The sequence below is a fragment of the Lithobates pipiens genome, unplaced genomic scaffold (assembly GCF_037356315.1).
Source record: "Lithobates pipiens isolate NorthernLeopardFrog02 unplaced genomic scaffold, aLitPip1_a1.2 Scaffold_30, whole genome shotgun sequence".
NCBI classification, from domain to species: domain Eukaryota; kingdom Metazoa; phylum Chordata; class Amphibia; order Anura; family Ranidae; genus Lithobates; species Lithobates pipiens.
In genome coordinates this window covers 174,599,136-174,618,809 of record NW_027507791.1, presented here as the reverse complement: position 1 = coordinate 174,618,809, position 19,674 = coordinate 174,599,136, and the positions used below count along the sequence as shown (strand labels likewise).

Here is a 19,674-nt window from a genome sequence, read left to right as displayed (position 1 = left end):
GCACCATGGGTTCTTCTAAGCAGTTGTCTAGAAAACTGAAACTGAAAATAGTTGACACTCACAAAGCTGAAGAAGGCTATAAGAAGATAGCAAAGCATTTTCAGATGTCAATATCCTCTGTTCGGAATGTAATTAACCACTTGCTTACTGGGCACTTAAACCCCCCTCAGTCCCAGACCAATTTTCAGCTTTCAGTGCTCTCACATTTTGAATGACAATTACTCAGTCATGCAACACTGTAACCAAATGATTTTTTTGTCCTTTTCTTCATACCAATAGAGCTTTCTTTTGGTGGTATTTGATCACCTCTCGGTTTTTTATTTTCTGCGCTATAAATGAAAAAAGACCGAAAATTTTGAAAAAAAATGAATTTTTCTTCGTTTCTGTGACAAAATTTAGCAAATTAGCAATTTTTCTTCATAAATTTTGGCCACAATTTATACTACTACACATCTTTGGTAAAAATAACCCAAATTTTTGCATATTATATGATCTGTGTGAAATTTATAGAGTCTACAAGCTATGGTGCAAATCATAAAGATTTGCAAAAAAATATCACATCTGATGTACTAAGGCCTATCTCCATTCTTGAGACCCTAACAAGCCAGGAAAGTACAAATGCCCCCCAAATGACCCCTTTTTGGAAAGTAGACATTCCAATGTATTTAGTAAGAGGCATGGTTAGTTATTTTAAGTTGTCATTTTTTCCCATAATTCTTTGCAAAATTATGATTTTTTTTTTTTCCACAAAATTTTCATTGTAATAGCTTATTTCTCCCACACGGAATGTGCATACCACAAATAACACCCCAAAATACATTCTCCTACTCCTCCTGAGTATAACGATACCACATGTGTGAGACTTTTACACAGCCTAACCACATACAGAGGCCTAATTTTGAAGTAGCACCTTCAGGCATTCTAGGAGCATAAATGACACATTTCATTTCTCAACCACCTATTACAGTTTTGAAGGCCCTGGAACACCAGGGCAATGGAAATGTCCAGAAAATGACCCCATTTTGGAAAGCTAACACCCCAACGTATAATCTATGAGGCATAATGAGTCTTTTCAATGGTTCATTTTTTTCCAGAAGTTTTCGGAAAATGTGGAAAAAAATGAAAACGCATTTTTTTTTACACAAAGTTGTCCGTTTATAAGATATTTCCAACGCATAGCATTTACATAGCAAAAATAACACCCCAAAATACGTTCTACTACTCCTCCTGAGTATAACGATACCACATGTGTGAGACTTTTACACAGCCTGACCAAATACAGAGGCGCAACATGCAAGAAACACCGTCGGCGTTCCAGGGACACATAGCCTGCACATACCAAGAATTACACCCCCAAATACATTATGCTGAGCAAAGGGTAAAGAAAAGATTACCTGTGGTTTTAGAAGCGCAGTTGTCCACAGGAGGATATCACTGGTCCAGGCAGCAGGCAGGGACTTGGTCAGCAACAGCGAACACAGTTTTTCAGGCAGCAGGCAGGGATACTGTCCATATTACAGTCCATGGTTAGTGCAGAGATGTCAGCAGTGCCAAAAATATTGGTCCTGGTAGTAGGCAGGTCCTTGTGGTGTGGTCAGTGCGGCATGATGGCAGTAAGTCCTACAGGCAGCAGACAGAAGTAGAGCCTCGTTCAGGACAGAATGGGGATAGGGGTAGAGGCTTCTCCCTCCCAAATCTCTTTGAAGCCTCCGAGTCTCCAGACCCTAATCTAGGAATAAGAAAACAAAGAAAATTGTTTTCTTCTTCCAGAAAAACTATACTGGAGCCCCTCACATATGTGAGACCCCGTGTTGAATCCCACTAGTCCAGTTGCAGAATACAAGATCAGTCCAAGAGGCAGGCAAATATCGTGGTCAAACAGTCCAAGGTCAGTTCCAGATCAGGCAGAGATATATACAGAATCGTTAGACAGAAGCATGGTCGAATAACAGTCCAGGGTCAGTTCCAGATCAGGCAGAGGTATGTACAGAATCGTTAGGCAGAAGCGTGGTCGAATAACAGTCCAGGGTCAGTTCCAGATCAGGCAGCGGTATGTACAGAATCGGCAGGCATAAGAGTGGTCAAATAACAAGCCAGGGTCAGTTACAAAGCAGGCAGTGTCATAAGGGGTGTGAAGGTGTATGAAGGCAGGAACTGAGGATTATGTTTACCATACTTCACTAAAAATGTATTGAAGTATGGTAACGCCGAAAACAGTCGCCTATGCAGAGGCCTGGTTGGGAAGGACATTGTGCACAATAATAAGATGTGTCTCTTCTGACTCCTGCTTTGGTACACACCTTACATCTTTTTTGGCGTCTTTTGCCTGTTGGTGTGGGGGGAATTTTATCCGGAAAGTGGCGCTCGGAGAGTCGACTAACAACGTCTGATCTGATATTTTCTGGTGGGCCGTTTGGGAAAATAAGGGCTGTGAAAACTTCCTCCTGGTAGCCAAAGAAACGTTTGGGGTTTTGGGTGGCGTTGCGGTAAATTACATATGAATTATAAATGGCCAATTGAAAAAAATAAATTGTTACTTTTTTGTACCAATGATATGTCCGTCTTGAGACCAGATATGGTTCCATCATTTGGTCGTTGAAGTCGACTCCTCCCATGAACAAATTATACTCGGAAATACATTTGGGTTTCTTTACGGGGCCATTCCTTCTGGGGATTTCCACGAAGGTATCGTTGTGGATAGAAGACAACATATACACATCCCTTCTGTCCCTCCACTTCACTGCCAGAACCTCCTTGTTTCTTAGACTTGCGGTTTCTCCTTTCCGCAGCTTCTTGTTCACCAGACTTTGAGGAAAGCCCTTCCTATTCTTTTTTACAGTGCCACATGCTGGCGTCTTCTTCCGGTGAAGGTTGTGGAACAGGGGCAGAGATGTGTAGAAGTTATCTACATAGAGGTGGTAGCCTTTATCCAGTAGGGGGTATATGAGGTCCCAAACAATTTTTCCGCTGGATCCCAAATAGTCCGGACAATTAGGGGGCTGTAGCTGGGTGTCCTTCCCTTCGTACACCTTGAAGGAATATGTGTACCCTGTGGCTCGGTCACATAATTTGTAGACCTTCACCCCATAGCGGGCCCTTTTGCTGGGCATAAATTGCTTCATCCTAAGCCTGCCACTAAATTTAATAAGGGACTCATCCACACATATGTGTTGGTCCGGGGTAAACAATTTGGGGAATATTTCAGAAAAATAATTTAGTATTGGTCGAATTTTGTAAAGGCGGTCATAATTTGGATCATTTCGTGGAAGGGATTGGGAATTGTCACTGAAATGTAAGAACCTCAGGATCATCTGATATCTGCTTCTGGGCATTACCGCGGAGAAGAGCGGTGAGTGGTGGAGGGGGTGGGTTGACCAGTAGGTACGTAATTGTTTTTTTTTGTTGAGTCCCATATTAAATGTGAGGCCTAAAAAAAGCTTGAACACCTCCACCGTTAGGTCTCTCCATTCGTAGGGACGGGCATAATAGGAGGTCGGATTTTGAAAAATAAATTGTTGTGCATAGAGGTTGCACTGGGCCACAATTGACGCCAACATGTCCTCCGTAAAAATTAAATTAAAAAAATCGATAGGGCTAAAATTCTCCGTGTCCACCTGGACTCCTGGCTGGGCGGTGAAAGGGGGAACATTGGCCTCTCCTGAATTAGGAGGAAGCCACAAGGGGTTCTGCAGGGCATAGGGAAGGCCAGCATGGCTCCTAACCCTTTGGGGCTGAGATGACACCCCACTGGTACTTGGCCTTTCTTGCTGGGGCACTGCGGTGCTGGTGGACGGCACTGCGGTGCTGGTGGACGGCACTGCGGTGCTGGTGGACGGCACTGCGGTGCTGGTGGACGGCACTGCCTCACTAGAACGCCTTCGCTTGATGGGCCGGATATCTTCCTCCTCGGATTCATCAGTCAGTGTTTCACTGCTGAGGACTGGCTCATAAGTTACGTCGGCTTCAGAATCCGAATCCGAAAAGGAATCGGAAGAGGAGAGCTCCCCGTTGCTCTCGTCGGCCGCGGAAATAATTTGGTACGCCTCCTCAGCGGAAAATACGCGTTTAGCCATGGTAGCACTGATGGGCACTGATGAGGTGGCACAGATGGGCGCTTTTGAGGTGGCACAGATGGGCGCTTTTGAGGTGGCACAAATGGACACTGATGGGTCGGCACAGATGTGCACTGATTTATTGCACAGATGTGCAGATTTATTGCACGGATGTGCACTGATGAGGCGGCAGATGGGCACTGCTGAGGCGGCACAGATGGGCACTGCTGAGGCGGCACAGATGGGCACTGCTGAGGCGGCAGATGGGCACTGATGGGTCGGCACAGATGTGCACTGATTTATTGCACGGATGTGCACTGATTTATTGCACGGATGTGCACTGCTGAGGCGGCAGATGGGCACTGCTGAGGCGGCAGATGGGCACTGCTGAGTCGGCACAGATGGGCACTGCTGAGTCGGCACAGATGGGCACTGCTGAGTCGGCAGATGGGCACTGATAGGTCGGCACAGATGTGCACTGATTTATTGCACGGATGTGCACTGATAAGGCAGCAGATGGGCACAGATGGGCACTGCTGAGGCGGCACAGATGGGCACTGCTGAGGCGGAACAGATGGGCACTGCTGAGGTGGCACAGATGGGCACTGCTTAGGCGGCACAGATGGGCGCTGCTGAGGCACAGATGGGCACTGATTGGTACAGATGGGCACCGATTGGCACTGGCGGGCACTGGCGGGCACTGGCGGTGCACGGATGGGCACTGGCGGGCACTGGCGGGCACTGGTGGTGCACAGATGGAGCACTGGCGGTGCACAGGTGGGCACTGGCGGTGCACAGGTGGGCACAGGTGGCCACAGGTGGGCACAGGTGGCCACAGGTGGGCACAGGTGGGCACAGGTGGGCACAGGTGGGCACAGGTGGGGTAGATCTGGGCACAGGTGGGGTATATCTGGGCACTGGCAGGGTAGATCTGGGCACTGGCAGGGTTTATTAGTATGACTGGCAGTTTTTTTATTTCTGACGACTGGCAGAGAAGCTGACTCACTGTTTGCTGTCTCCTCACACGCTATCGCTGTGTGAGGAGACACATTCGGCAATGGGTGATGATCTCATTTGTTTACATTTGAGATCATCACCCATTGGAGGAGGCGATCGCGCTGTAAACGGCCGCTGTGATTGGCCGTTTACAGCGATCTGTGATTGGCTGTGTCCAGCGGACACGGCCAACACAGATTTTCCCCGATGCGCGCTCCCGGGAGCGCGCGGGGAACTCTTAAAGGGGACGACGTCAATAGACGTAGTCCCGGAAATTGAGATCCGCGCTGTAGCCGTCATTTTACTATAGCGCGGATCTCAAGTGGTTAAGAAATGGCAGTCATCAGAAACAGTGGAAGTTAAAGCAAGATCTGGAAGACCAAGAAAAATATCAGACAGAACAGCTCGCAAGATTGTGAGAAAAGCAATTCGAAACCCACGTTTGACTGCACGATCCCTCCAGAAAGATCTGGCAGACACTGGAGTTGTGGTACACTATTCCACTATAAAGAGATACTTGTACAAATATGGTCTTCATGGAAGAGTCATCAGAAAAAAACCTCTTCTACATCCTCACCACAAAAATCAGCGTTTGAACTTTGCAAATGAACATATAGACAAGCCTGAGGCATTTTGGAAACAAGTTCAGTGGACCGATGAGGTTAAAATAGAACTTTCTGGCCGGAATGAACAAAGGTACGTTTGGAGAAGAAAGGGCACAGAATTTAATGAAAAGAACCTCTGTCCAACTGTTAATCATGGGGGTGGATCAATCATGCTTTGGGGTTGTATTGCAGCCAGTGGCACTGGGAACATTTCACGAGTAGAAGGAAAAATGGATTCAATAAAATTTCAGCAAATTTTGGATGGTAACTTGATGCCATCTGTACAAAAGCTGAAGTTAAAGAGAGGATGGCTTCTACAAATGGATAATGATCCTAAACACACCTCAAAATCCACGGGGATTACATCAAGAGGCGTAAACTGAAGGCTTTGCCATGGCCTTCACAATCTCCTGACCTCAACATTATTGAAAATCTATGGATAGACCTTAAAAGAGCAGTGCGTGACAGACAGCCCAGAAATCTCAAAGAACTGGAACACTTTTGTGAGGAAGAATGGGCAAAGATACCTCAAACAAGAATTGAAAGACTCTTGGCTGGCTACAAAAAGCGTTTACAAGCTGTGATACTTGTCAAAGTGGGCAGTACAAGATATTAACTCTGCAGGGTGCCCAAACTTTTGCAGACGCCATTTTTTTGTTTTCTGTAATTTTGAAAGTGTAAATGATGGAAATAAAATCAAACTTTTTTTGACATATTATAAGAATGTCTAATCTGTTATTTGATGCCATTTGGAGATTTTTCCATCTTTCCTTGGCTTTGTTATGCACATTAATACACATTTTTATCTCGGGTGCCCAAACTTTCGATCCCCACTATAAACAGCTGAGGTATGTTATGGGGGTGGGGTCACCTCTTGGGATTCTGTGGTATCAAATTAGAGACTGTCAGAAATTATTAAAAAATAAAAAGAGAGATTCATGTTGCGCACAACCTTATTTTAAAAAATAGGGATAAAAAGGAATATGTATATATAATATGGAAAGCTGCACACATATATAAGTGTTCTCTGCACTCAAAGTAATAATCAAGGGGGGGGGGGGGGGGGGGGTGTTATAAGTGGCACTAACCAAACTAATCAAAGTAATGCATAAATTAACAATAAATATATAATGAATAATATTATATAAACAATGTGCAAAAAAGTGTAAACACTGTGCAAATATGTGCAAAAACAATAAAGTGCATAAAATAGCAATATAGCGTATTATAAATAAAATGTATACAGTGCATTGAACAATATGCGACCAAAAAGTCCATGCAATAGTGCGATACTGTGCCGATTCTGTAGGTGTGTATCAAATTTGATCATCCAAAAAAAATTCCAATGGATATAAGTCCATCTAGTGAAAAGTGCAGCAATATGTAAACAATCCACTCCAATAAAACTGTGCACTCTATCCAACCAGTAAGTAATAAACATGCAGGTGTGAATCAATCCGTGAAAAATCGTTCCTTTAGGCTTTCAGTGCTCCAAGTGCACCCACTGTTTCCCCCAGCCTCTCACCTCTAATAACGGTCCCTAAGGACCAGACCACACTTGAGGGGTAATTACAAGGGCATTCTTCCACTTCTTATAGATACACCTCCGAATCCTTAATTAATCCGCCATACATTGGTAAGTATAAATGAGAAGAAAGGGGGGCCTCCAATGAGTAGTACATTCAATCTTTTTATTATAAATAAATATATCCACTTACATTAAAATAAGTACTAGCAGCGAACAGACAGCGGTGCTTCCGGTCTCGGCCGCGACCGGAAGTAAACAAATGGCTCCTCAACTCCTCCCTGACGCGTTGCGTCACATCACACGTGACTTTCTCAAAGGGTGAGGGGTCAAGGAGTCTCTCCTGCTTATATACGCTACGCTCAGCTGTTGTGTTTAATCTTACGGCAGCGGAGCGAGCTGAGCCAATCCACAACATGCCTAATCACATTATTTGTTTCTTTTGTCTTCACATTATTCAATAGCCATTATACTATATAAATGCATATTAAAAACATAATAACAAACTTGATTGCAGACTTTTAACCTCCTCCCGCCCGCCCTATAGCCGAATGACGGCCTTAGAGCGGGCGGCTTCCTTCGCCTGGCCGTCCCTGGAGGGCCTGGTGTTTACTTCCGCAATTATTGTAGTATTATTGAAGTATTGTATTTGCCGTGTCTCCCGGAGACAGGCAAATACAGATCGCCGTGAACGGCCAATCAAAGCGGCCGTTCACAGCGCGATCGCAGCTGCCAATGGGAGATGATCTCATATGTAAACATATGAGATCATCTCCCATTGCCGTGTCTCTCCCTCCTCACACAGAGACAGCGTGTGAGGAGGGAGAGCGATCTATGTGTCAGCCCCAGTGCCTGTGTCAGCCCCATCAGCCCCAGTGCCAGTGTCAGCCCCATCAGCCCCAGTGCCAGTGTCAGCCCCAGTGCCAGTGTCAGCCCCAACAGCCCCAGTGCCTGTGTCAGCCCCAGTGCCAGTGTCAGCCCCAGTGCCAGTGTCAGCCCCAGTGCCATCTGTCAGCCCCAGTGCCATCTGTCAGCCCCAGTGCCAGTGCCATCTGTCAGCCCCAGTGCCAGTGCCATCTGTCAGCCCCAGTGCCATCTGTCAGCCCAGTGCCATCTGCCAGTAGTGCCAGTGCCGCCAGTGCCACCTGCCAGCACCTGCCATCAGCCCCAGTGCCGTCAGCCCAAGTGCCGCCAGCGCCAGTGCCACCTGCCAGCGCCACCTGCCAGTGCCGCCCGTCAGCCCCAGTGCCGTCCGTCAGTCCCAGTGCCATCAGTGCCGTCAGCCCCAGTGCCACCTGCCAGTGCCACTTGCCAGCACCAGTGCCACCTGCCAGTGCCACCTGCCAGTTCCATCCGTCAGCCCCAGTGCCGTCAGCCCCAGTGCCGTCAGTGCCGCCAGTGCCAGTGCCACCTGCCAGTGCCACCTGCCAGTGCCAGTGCCACCTGCCAGCGCCACCTGCCAGCGCCAGTGCCATCCGTCAGCCCCAGTGCCAGTGCCGCCAGTGCCACCTGCCAGTGTCACCTGCCACCACCAGTGCCGCCAGTGCCAGTGCCACCAGTGCCACTTGCTAGTGCCACCTGCCACCTGCCAGTGCCACCTGCCAGTGCCACCTGCCAGCGCCATCCGTCAGCCCCAGTGCCGCCAGCCCCAGTGCCAGTGCCACGTGCCAGTGCCACCTGCCAGTGCCAGTGCCACCTGCCAGTGCCACCTGCCAGCGCCAGTGCCACCTGCCAGCGCCAGTGCCATCTGTCAGCCCCAGTGCCGCCAGCCCCAGTGCCACCTGCCAGTGCCACCTGCCAGCGCCAGTGCCATCTGCCAGCCGCAGTGCCCTCTGCCAGCCCCATTTGCCAGAGCAATTAGCCAGAGCAAATAGCCAGCACCATCTGCCAGTGCCATCTGCCAGTGCCAGCCCCAGTGCCAGCCCCAGCCCCATCTGCCAGCCCCATCTGCCAGCCCCATCTGTCAGCCCCATCTGCCAGCCCCATCTGCCAGCCCCATTTGTCAGCCCCATCTGCCTCCAGTGCCATCTGCCTCCAGTGCCATCTGTCAGTGCCACGTGGGGTCACTTTTTGGGCATTTCCATTGTCCTGGTGCTCCAGGGCCTTCAAAACTGTAATAGGTGGTTGAGAAATAAGATGTGTAATTTATGCTCCTAGAACGCCTGATGGTGCTATTTCAATATTGGGCCTCTGTATGTGGTCAGGCTGTGTAAAAGTCTCACACATTTGGTATCGTTATACTCAGGAGGAGTAGTAGAACGTATTTTGGGGTGTCATTTTTGCTATGTACATGCTATGTGTTGGAAATATCTTATAAATGGACAACTTTGCGTAAAAAAAATGCGTTTTCATTTTTTTTCCACATTTTCCCAAAACTTCTGGAAAAAAAATGAACCATTCAAACGACTCATTATGCCTCATAGATTATACATTGGGGTGTTAGCTTTCCAAAATGGGGTCACTTTATGGGCATTTCCATTGTCCTGGTGCTCCAGGGCCTTCAAAAGTGTAATAGGTGGTTGAGAAATGAAATGTGTAATTTATGCTCCTAGAACACCTGATGGTGCTATTTCAATATTGGGCCTCTGTATGTGGCCAGGCTGTGTAAAAGTCTCACACATTTGGTATCGTAATACTCAGAAGGAGTAGCAGAACGTATTTTGGGGTGTCATTTGTGGTATACACATGCCATGTGAGAGAAATAACCTATTACATTGAAAATTTTGTGAGAAAAAAAAAAATCTTCATTTTGCAAAGAATTGTGGGAAAAAGATGACAACATCAAAAACCTCACCATGCATCTTAGTAAATACGTTGGAATGTCTACTTTCAAAAAAGGGGTCATTTGGGGGGTATTTGTACTTTCCTGACTTGTTCGGGTCGCAAGAAATGAGATAGGCCACCAGTACATCAGGTGTGATCAATTTTGTGCGATTCGCACCACAGATTGTAGACTCTCTAACTTTCACAAAGACCAAATAATATCCACTAATTTGGGTTATTTTTACCAAAGATATGTAGCAGTATAAATTGTGGCCAAAATTTATGAAAAAAAATTATAATTTGCAAAATTTTATCACAGAAACAAAGAAAAATGCGTTTTTTTTCAAAATTTTCGGTCTTTTTTCATTTATAGCGCAAAAAATAAAAACCCCAGAGGTGATCAAATACCACCAAAAGAAAGCTCTATTTGTGGGAAAAAAAGGACACAAAATTCATTTGGGTACAGTGTTGCATGACTGAGTAATTTTCATTCAAAGTGTGAGAGCACCAAAAGCTGAAAATTGGTCTGGTCAGGAAGGGTGTTTAAGTGCCCAGTAAGCAAGTGGTTAAAAACTATACATATATAAGTAAATATCACATATCGCCATCTTGTGGACAAATACTAGAATACATCAAAGCTAATTTAAAATGTCAATTATCACTCCACCTAAATGCTCACTAGGGCCATCGTGTGTATATATTACAAATTGCACTCCACTTACTGGAAACATATTAACAGGAAAAATACAATGTGCAATGTGGCCATCATAAGTGTGGATAAGAACTTAAAATTTATACCATAAAACGGGGAGGGCAAAGGGAATAACTCAAACCTCCCTCTCCTAAGCCATGAAACGGGACATATTACTTAATGGTATATTTAAAAAAAGAAAAACAGAATTATGCAAAAATGATAAAAAAAATGATAAAAAAATCATAAAAAAAATCACATCTTGATACTAAAGGGAGATAATATATAAATACCCCCAACAATGGTTACAACTATGAATTTTAAAATAATTAAAACGAATTTTGTGTTAAAAAACTAAAAAATCCCAGGATATCAGATAATAAATATTTGGCTAATAATTAGAAATAAAACAATTTAAATCAAATTCAACATTAGTTGAACATCGTCTAGAGGAGAAGAGATTTCATCACCAAATACGGAAAGGTTTCTTCACAGTAAGAGCTGTGAAAATGTGGAATAGACTCCCTGCAGAGGTGGTTATGGCCAGCTCAGTAGATTGCTTTAAGAAAGGCCTGGATTATTTCCTAAGTGTACGTAATATAACTGGGTAATAAAATTTATAGGTAAAGTTGATCCGGGGAAAATCCGATTGCCTCTCGGGGGATCAGGAAGGAATTTTTTCCCCTGCTGTAGCAAATTGGATCATGCTCTGCTGTTTTTTTTTTGCCTTCCTCTGGATCAACTGTGGGTATAGAATTGGGTATATGGGCTGGTATATTTATTATATATATATATTTATTTTTTTTGGTTGAACTGGATGGACTTGTGTCTTTTTTCAACCTGACTAACTATGTAACTATGTAATTATGCCCTGAAGGTGCTAAAGTGCATAATTTGTGGATCCATCGGGATTCTGCTTGGCATATTTTTATAATTTTATTATCTCCCCTCCAATGTGGTTTGTATTTTTCAATTCCACAAATTGTTAATAGGGAGGGGTCCTTTTTATGAAATTTAGCAAAATGTCTAGATAAACTATGTTTATCAAAGCCTTTTTTGATGTTTTGGACACGTTCCCTTAACCTTTTCCAGAGTGCCCTTTTAGTCCTCCCCACATACTGTATATGACACGGGCATTCTAGAAGGTATAAAGTATTCTCTTCCAGTGACTACCGAGACAAAATTTGATTTCTTTTTTTTGGGTTCCTTAGTATGTCTACACGCATAACATTTCTTACATGGGTAGAAACCTTTCCCTTCAAAAAAGGAAAAGTATTTCTTCGGTGGATCCAGTACGTTTTTGGCTAGGTTATCCCTCAAAATGGGGGGTCTTCTATAAACAAATTTCGTTTTTTCAGGGAGAATCTTACATAGGTGACGGTCAGTTTTAATAATTTCCCAATGTTTCTTAATTATTTTTTCTATTTGTTTGAACTGGATATTGAAGTCCATGATTACAGGGACCAATTCTTTTTTCTCTTGATTTTTCATCGTATCTTGTATTAATTGCTTCCTATCCAGTTGTAATACAGTATTAATTTTATCTTTTATGAACTCAGTTCGATAACTTTTTTTGCACAAATCTCTCCCCAATTAATTCTGCCTGTTGGAGGAATTTTAATTCATCCTAACAATTCCGTCTTAATCTTATTAATTGTCCTCTCTGAATATTTTCTAACCATCTAGAATGATGGCAGCTATCTAACGGGAGATAGCTGTTCCTGTCAACCGATTTAAAATGTGTATAAGTATTTAATCTTTCTTTAGTTCTTTCAATTACTAAATCTAAAAAGTGTATTTTTTCCATACTAATTTCCCAAGTAAGCTTAATATTTTTATTATTCATATTTAATTTAAAACAGAAATCCTCTAAACTCTCTTTATCTCCGGCCCAAATCATGATCAGATCATCTATAAAACGTTTATACAGTATTAATTGGTGCGGTATATCATTAAACAATATCTCTTCTTCCCATTCAGCCATATTTAGATTGGCTACACTCGGTGCATATTTAGCACCCATAGCAATCCCACAAGTTTGCTTGTAATATGAATTGTTAAACCAAAAATAGCTTGAATTTAATCTGAAACGTAAGCATTCTATTATAAATCTTCTCTGTTTGCATTTAAGGTTGCTAAGATTTCTCAAACCCCATTTAGTTGTATGTAAAGCTTCTTCATGATTAATAATAGTATATAGTGAAGTAACATCTGCTGTTACTAGATATATTGGACCTTCATTTAACTTGATCTCCTCCAATAGTTATATTAGATGCTTGGTATCTCTTAAGCCCCATACACACGATCGGACTTTGTACAAACTTTCCCATGGACTTTTGTACAAAGGGCGTGGTCCACAAGTTTGTATTGCATACACACGGTCGGACTTTTTGACAACAAACACGAACGTGGTGACGTCACAACGTACGGACGCCACTTCAAAAGAGGGCGTTCAATGACTCCATCGCCACCTTTGGTCAACTTCTGTATTGTAGTCTGATCGTTTGCATAGGCTCTGAGCATGCGTGTTTGTACCTTGTACAAAAGTCCGATGCTTTTGCGTACACACGGTCGGACTTTGCTCCATCGGACTTCTGTTGTCAAAAAGTTTGTCCGTTCGCACAGCCAACAAAAGTCCGATGAAAACCGAAAAAGTTTGTCCGATGGAGCGTACACACAGTCGGATGTTGCTCCAAAACAGCTAATTTGCATGTTTGTTGTCAAAAAGTCCTACCGTGTGTACGGGCCTTTAGATATGATTTTGTCTTCCTTACTACAGGCTGCAGGAAAAAAATCTATGTATTCGCCAATTCTGGCACAAACTCAGTTTATTCCATTTACTATGGGCCTACCAGGAGGCTTCTTCTCATCTTTATGGATTTTCGGAATTGTATAAATTATCGGTATTCTGCACATGTTCGGCACTAGGTATTTTGCCTCCTTTTTATTTAAGAGACCCTTCTCCAAACCTTTTTGTACAATCTTCGTTAGTTCTTTTTTATATCTCACAGTAGGATTACTTAATAGTTTCTGGTACGTATCTTCATCACTCAGTTGTCTAATTAGTTCTTCATTGTAGTCTTTCTTTGATTGAATGACAATGGCTCCTCCTTTGTCTGCCTGTCTAATCACAATATCCTTTCTAGATTCCAATTTTTTGATCCTTTTTTGATATCGCTGGGATCAGGCATCTTTTTTTATTTTCAATTCATGGAGATCTTTCAAAACCAACTTTCTAAAAACTTCAATGGGTCCATCATTTGTTGCTGAAGGATTAAATAATGATTTATTTCTTAGATTGGTAAATTGTACCCCATTTGATTCTGGAAGTGTCAAACCTCTACCTTCACCCGATGTACTCAACATATATTTCTTTATGTTCATACTTCTGACAAATTTATTTATGTCTACGTATGTATTAAATTTGTTGAGGTTTTTTTTAGGAGCAAATTTTAATCCTTTATCCAGCACCTTAATTTCTTCCTGTGTAAGAGTTACTTCACTAATATTTATGATACCTTCACCTATTTTTCTCTTTTGCTTTTGTTTTTTGATTCCGGCTCTGACGCCCCTTCTCGTCTTTTGTTTCTTCGTTTTTCTGGAGATTCTCTTGATGTTTTTTTCTTTAAATGTTCTTCTTTGTCCCTGTTTTCTTGATATTCCGATTTCTTTTCCTCTTCTTTCCTGGGATACCTGTTCCCTTTGTTGTCCGGGGATCTCCTGTCTAACTTCTGTGGGGAGTCTTCACGATTTCGGTATCTTGGAGGATTCCAACGACGTTGATCTAAAAAACGTTGATATCCTGGGCTTCTTTGTTCATCTATTCTTCTTCCGTCATCCTGTCTTCTTAGCTGATCAAATCTATTATGCACAGGTACTGCATAATAATCCTTATAGGGAGATCATTTCCTTCTTCCATTTAAATTGTGTTGATATGTGTATGGGGATCTGTCTCTCTCATTTCTCTGCGCATATCTGTAAGGAGATCTATTTCTTTGATCTCTCTGAGAGTACATATATGGGGATCTATCTCTTTGATCTCTCCGGGGATAATCTCTATTATCATATTCTTCTCTTCTTTCAAAATATCTCGATGGGTAGCTTCTGTTATTTTCCTCTACTCTATAGCTCTGTGGGGAGGGGGATCTTCTCCCATAATGGGATTGTTTATAGGATCTCCCTTTCGGATTATTATTATACCAATTCTTTTTCCAAAAGGGTTTTTTCCCCTGATTGTTCGCATTTCTTCTAAATTTCGAATATGGTGTATGTTGTGCATTCCCATTTTGTTGTCTAAACAGTGTATCTTTTATTTTTTCTTCCTTAGAGAGATGAATATCAGTTTCCTCTTTTGCTGGTGAGCTGTTATTAGAATTGATGACCGATTCTTCTGTCTTTTTTTGCCATTTGAATACCACATCATCTTCAAAATCCTTAATATCACGTTGATATTTTCTTCTTTTCCTTGCAGCTGTCTCATTATCTTTGTGCTCCATATCTTTATATAATTGTTTAGATAATGTGATAAATTCAGGTAGATCTTTTGAGGGCTCTATGGATGTTCTGATTTCATCCACCATTCTATCTAACCTTCTGATCTTTTTTTGTTTACCTTTTATTAGGAAATCTAATAGTTCCAATCCCTTATCATTAAAGAAATGGAACCATTCATCCGTGGATTCTTTACCAATCAAACCATCATTGATGGGAACATCCCATCGCAATCTCCTAGGAACTAATTTATCTTTAATATATTTTTCGTGGGTAACCATGTCCCACCATGCATTTACTTTTTTCTCCATTAGATGTCCGATTCTCCTTAAAGCATTTTCTAATGTTCCTTTTATTATTAGCTTCCTGTTTTTGAAAAAAATCGTCTACATCTATAGTTCTATTCGTTAGAAAATTAAAAGCATCCATGGTGTGCAGCACCAGGGTATGAGAAGAAAGTAAAAAAATAAAAAGAGAGATTCCTGTTGCGCACAACCTTATTTTAAAAAATAGGGATAAAAAGGAATATATATATAATATGGAAAGCTGCACACATATATAAGTGTTCTCTGCACTCAAAGCAATAATCAAGGGGGGGGGGGGTGTTATAAGTGGCGCTAACCAAACTAATCAAAGTAATGCATAAATTAACAATAAATATATAATGAATAATATTATATAAACAATGTGCAAAAAAGTGTAAACACTGTGCAAATATGTGCAAAAACAATAAAGTGCATAAAATAGCAATATAGCGTATTATAAATAAAATGTATACAGTGCATTGAACAATATGCGACCAAAAAGTCCATGCAATAGTGCGATACTGTGCCAATCCTGTAGGTGTGTATCAAATTTGATCATCCAAAAAAAAATTCCAATGGATATAAGTCCATCTAGTGAAAAGTGCAGCAATATGTAAACAATCCACTCCAATAAAACTGTGCACTCTATCCAACCAGTAAGTAATAAACATGCAGGTGTGAATCAATCCGTGAAAAATCGTTCCTTTAGGCTTTCAGTGCTCCAAGTGCACCCACTGTTTCCCCCAGCCTCTCACCTCTAATAACGGTCCCTAAGGACCAGACCACACTTGAGGGGTAATTACAAGGGCATTCTTCCACTTCTTATAGATACACCTCCGAATCCTTAATTAATCCTCCATACATCGGCAAGTAAAAATGAGAAGAAAGGGGGGCCTCCAATGAGTAGTACATTCAATCTTTTTTATTATAAATAAATATATCCACTTACATTAAAATAAGTACTAGCAGCGAACAGACAGCGGTGCTTCCGGTCTCGGCCGCGACCGGAAGTAAACAAATGGCTCCTCAACTCCTCCCTGACGCGTTGCGTCACATCACACGTGACTTTCTCAAAGGGTGAGGGATCAAGGAGTCTCTCCTGCTTATATACGCTACGCTCAGCTGTCGTGTTTAATCTTATGGCAGCGGAGCGAGCTGAGCCAATCCACAACATGCCTAATCACATTATTTGTTTCTTTTGTCTTCACATTATTCAATAGCCATTATACTCTATAAATGCATATTAAAAACATAATAACAAACTTGATTATCAATTATCACTCCACCTAAATGCTCACTAGGGCCATCATGTGTATATATTACAAATTGCACTCCACTTACTGGAAACATATTAACAGGAAAAATATGTGCAATGTGGCCATCATAAGGGTGGATAAGAACTTAAAATGTATACCATAAAACGGGGAGGGCAAAGGGAATAACTCAAACCTCCCTCTCCTAAGCCATGAAACGGGACATATTACTTAATGGTATATTTAAAAAAAGAAAAACAGAATTATGCAAAAATGATAAAATAAATGATATAAAATCATAAAAAAAATCACATCTTGATACTAAAGGGAGATAATATATAAATACCCCCAACAATGGTTACAACTATGAATTTTAAAATAATTAAAACTAATTTTGTGTTAAAAAACTAAAAAATCCCAGGATATCAGATAATAAATATTTGGCTAATAATTAGAAATAAAAGAATTTAAATCAAATTCAACATTATGCCCTGAAGGTGCTAAAGTGCATAATTCGTGGATCCATCGGGATTCTGCTTGGCTTATTTTTATAATTTTATTGTCTCCCCTCCAATGTGGTTTGTATTTTTCAATTCCACAAATTGTTAATAGGGAGGGGTCCTTTTTATGAAATTTAGCAAAATGTCTAGATAAACTATATTTATCAAAGCCTTTTTTGATATTTTGGACGTGTTCTCTTAACCTTTTCCAGAGTGCCCTTTTAGTCCTCCCCACATACTGTATATGACATGGGCATTCTAGAAGGTATATCACACCTTCACTACGGCATGTAATAAGATCATTAATAAAATATTCTCTTCCAGTGACTACAGAGACAAAATTTGATTTCTTTTTTTTTGGGTTCCTTAGTATGTCTACACGCATAACATTTCTCTTCAAAAAAGGAAAAGAATTTCTTCGGTGGATCCAGTACGTTTTTGGCTAGGTTATCCCTCAAAATGGGGGGTCTTCTATAAACAAATTTCTTTCTTTCAGGGAGAATCTTACATAGGTGACGGTCAGTTTTAATAATTTCCCAATGATAGCTGTTCCTGTCAACAATTTAAAATGTGTATAAGTATTTAATCCTTCTTTAGTTCTTTCAATTACTAAATCTAAAAAGTGTATTTTTTCCATACTAATTTCCCAAGTAAGCTTAATATTTTTATTATTCATATTTAATTTAAAACAGAAATCCTCTAAACTCTCTTTATCTCCGGCCCAAATCATGATCAGATCATCTATAAAACGTTTATACAGTACTAATAGGTGCGGTATATCATTAAACAGTATCTCTTCTTCCCATTCAGCCATATTTAGATTGGCTACACTCGGTGCATATTTAGCACCCATAGCAATCCCACAAGTTTGCTTGTAATATGAATTGTTAAACCAAAAATAGCTTGAATTTAATCCGAAACGTAAGCATTCTATTATAAATCTTCTCTGTTTGCATTTAAGGTTGCTAAGATTTCTCAAACCCCATTTAGTTGCTTGTAAAGCTTCTTCATGATTAACCCCTCACCCTTTGAGAAAGTCACGTGTGATGTGACGCAACGAGTCAGGGAGGAGTTGAGGAGCCATTTGTTTACGTCCGGTCACGGCCGAGACCGGAAGCACCGCTGTCTTTTCGCTGCTAGTACTTATTTTAATGTAAGTGGATATATTTATTTTTAATAAAAAGATTGAATGTACTACTCATTGGAGGCCTTCCTTTCTTCTCATTTATACTTACCGATGTATGGAGGATTAATTAAGGATTCGGAGGTGTATCTATAAGAAGTGGAAGAATGCCCTTGTAATTACCCCTCAAGTGTGTTCTGGTCCTTAGGGACCGTTATTAGAGGTGAGAGGCTGGGGGAAACAGTGGGTGCACTTGGAGCACTGAAAGCCTAAAGGAACGATTTTTCACGGATTGATTCACACCTGCATGTTTATTACTTACTGGTTGGATAGAGTGCACAGTTTTATTGGAGTGGATTGTTTACATATTGCTGCACTTTTCACTAGATGGACTTATATCTATTGGAATTTTTTTTGGATGATCAAATTTGATACACACCTACAGGATTGGCACAGTATCGCACTATTGCATGGACTTTTTGGTCGCATATTGTTCAATGCACTGTATACATTTTATTTATAATACGCCATATTGCTATTTTATGCACTTTATTGTTTTTGCACATATTTGCACAGTGTTTACACTTTTTTGCACATTGTTTATATAATATTATTCATTATATATTTATTGTTAATTTATGCATTACTTTGATTAGTTTGGTTAGCGCCACTTATAACACCCCCCCTTGTCAGAAATGATTGCTGCAGATAGAAGAAGAATGAGGCTCAGTTCACACCATTGCAAATCGGATGCGGGGAATTTGCATTAGCAGGAGATTGTGACTGTATCTCTTTAGAGCTGGTTCACATATCTCTGCAGTGGGACCGGTGCGATTTGCAGAAAAATGCTGTTCGTCTTTGGTCTGTTTCAGGTCCAAATTCAGCCCAAAATTCGGGCTGAAATCAGACCTGAAATGGTGAACCAGGATGCACCGGACCCCTGCTGTGAGCCGCATGCGACTCATATGTGAACCGTGCCTGAGACAGCAAACAGAAATCACGCAAAGTGATTTGGACTGCAGTACACACTACAGAGGGATTTGTTCATTTTTCATTTCAGAGGTTTACAACCACTTTAACCACTTGCCTACTGGGCACTTAAACACCCCTCCTGCCCAGACCAATTTTCACACTTTGAATGACAATTACTCAGTCATGCAACACTGTACCCAAATAAATTTTTTGTCCTTTTTTCCCACAAATAGAGCTTTCTTTTGGTGGTATTTGATTACCTCTGGGTTTTTTGTTTTTTGCGCTATAAATGAAAAAAGACCGAAAATTTTGAAAAAAAACACATTTTTCTTTGTTTCTGTGATAAAATTATGCAAATTATAAATTTTTCTTCATAAATTTTGCCCACAATTTATACT

General features: G+C 41.4%; 1 protein-coding gene across 4 annotated transcripts in view; it reads right to left on the bottom strand.

Moving 5' to 3' along the window:
• Nucleotides 1-19,674, bottom strand: part of LOC143943351 (NACHT, LRR and PYD domains-containing protein 3-like) — a 465,848-nt gene that overhangs the window by 170,089 nt on the left and 276,085 nt on the right. The gene's annotated exons all lie outside the window — the stretch shown is intronic.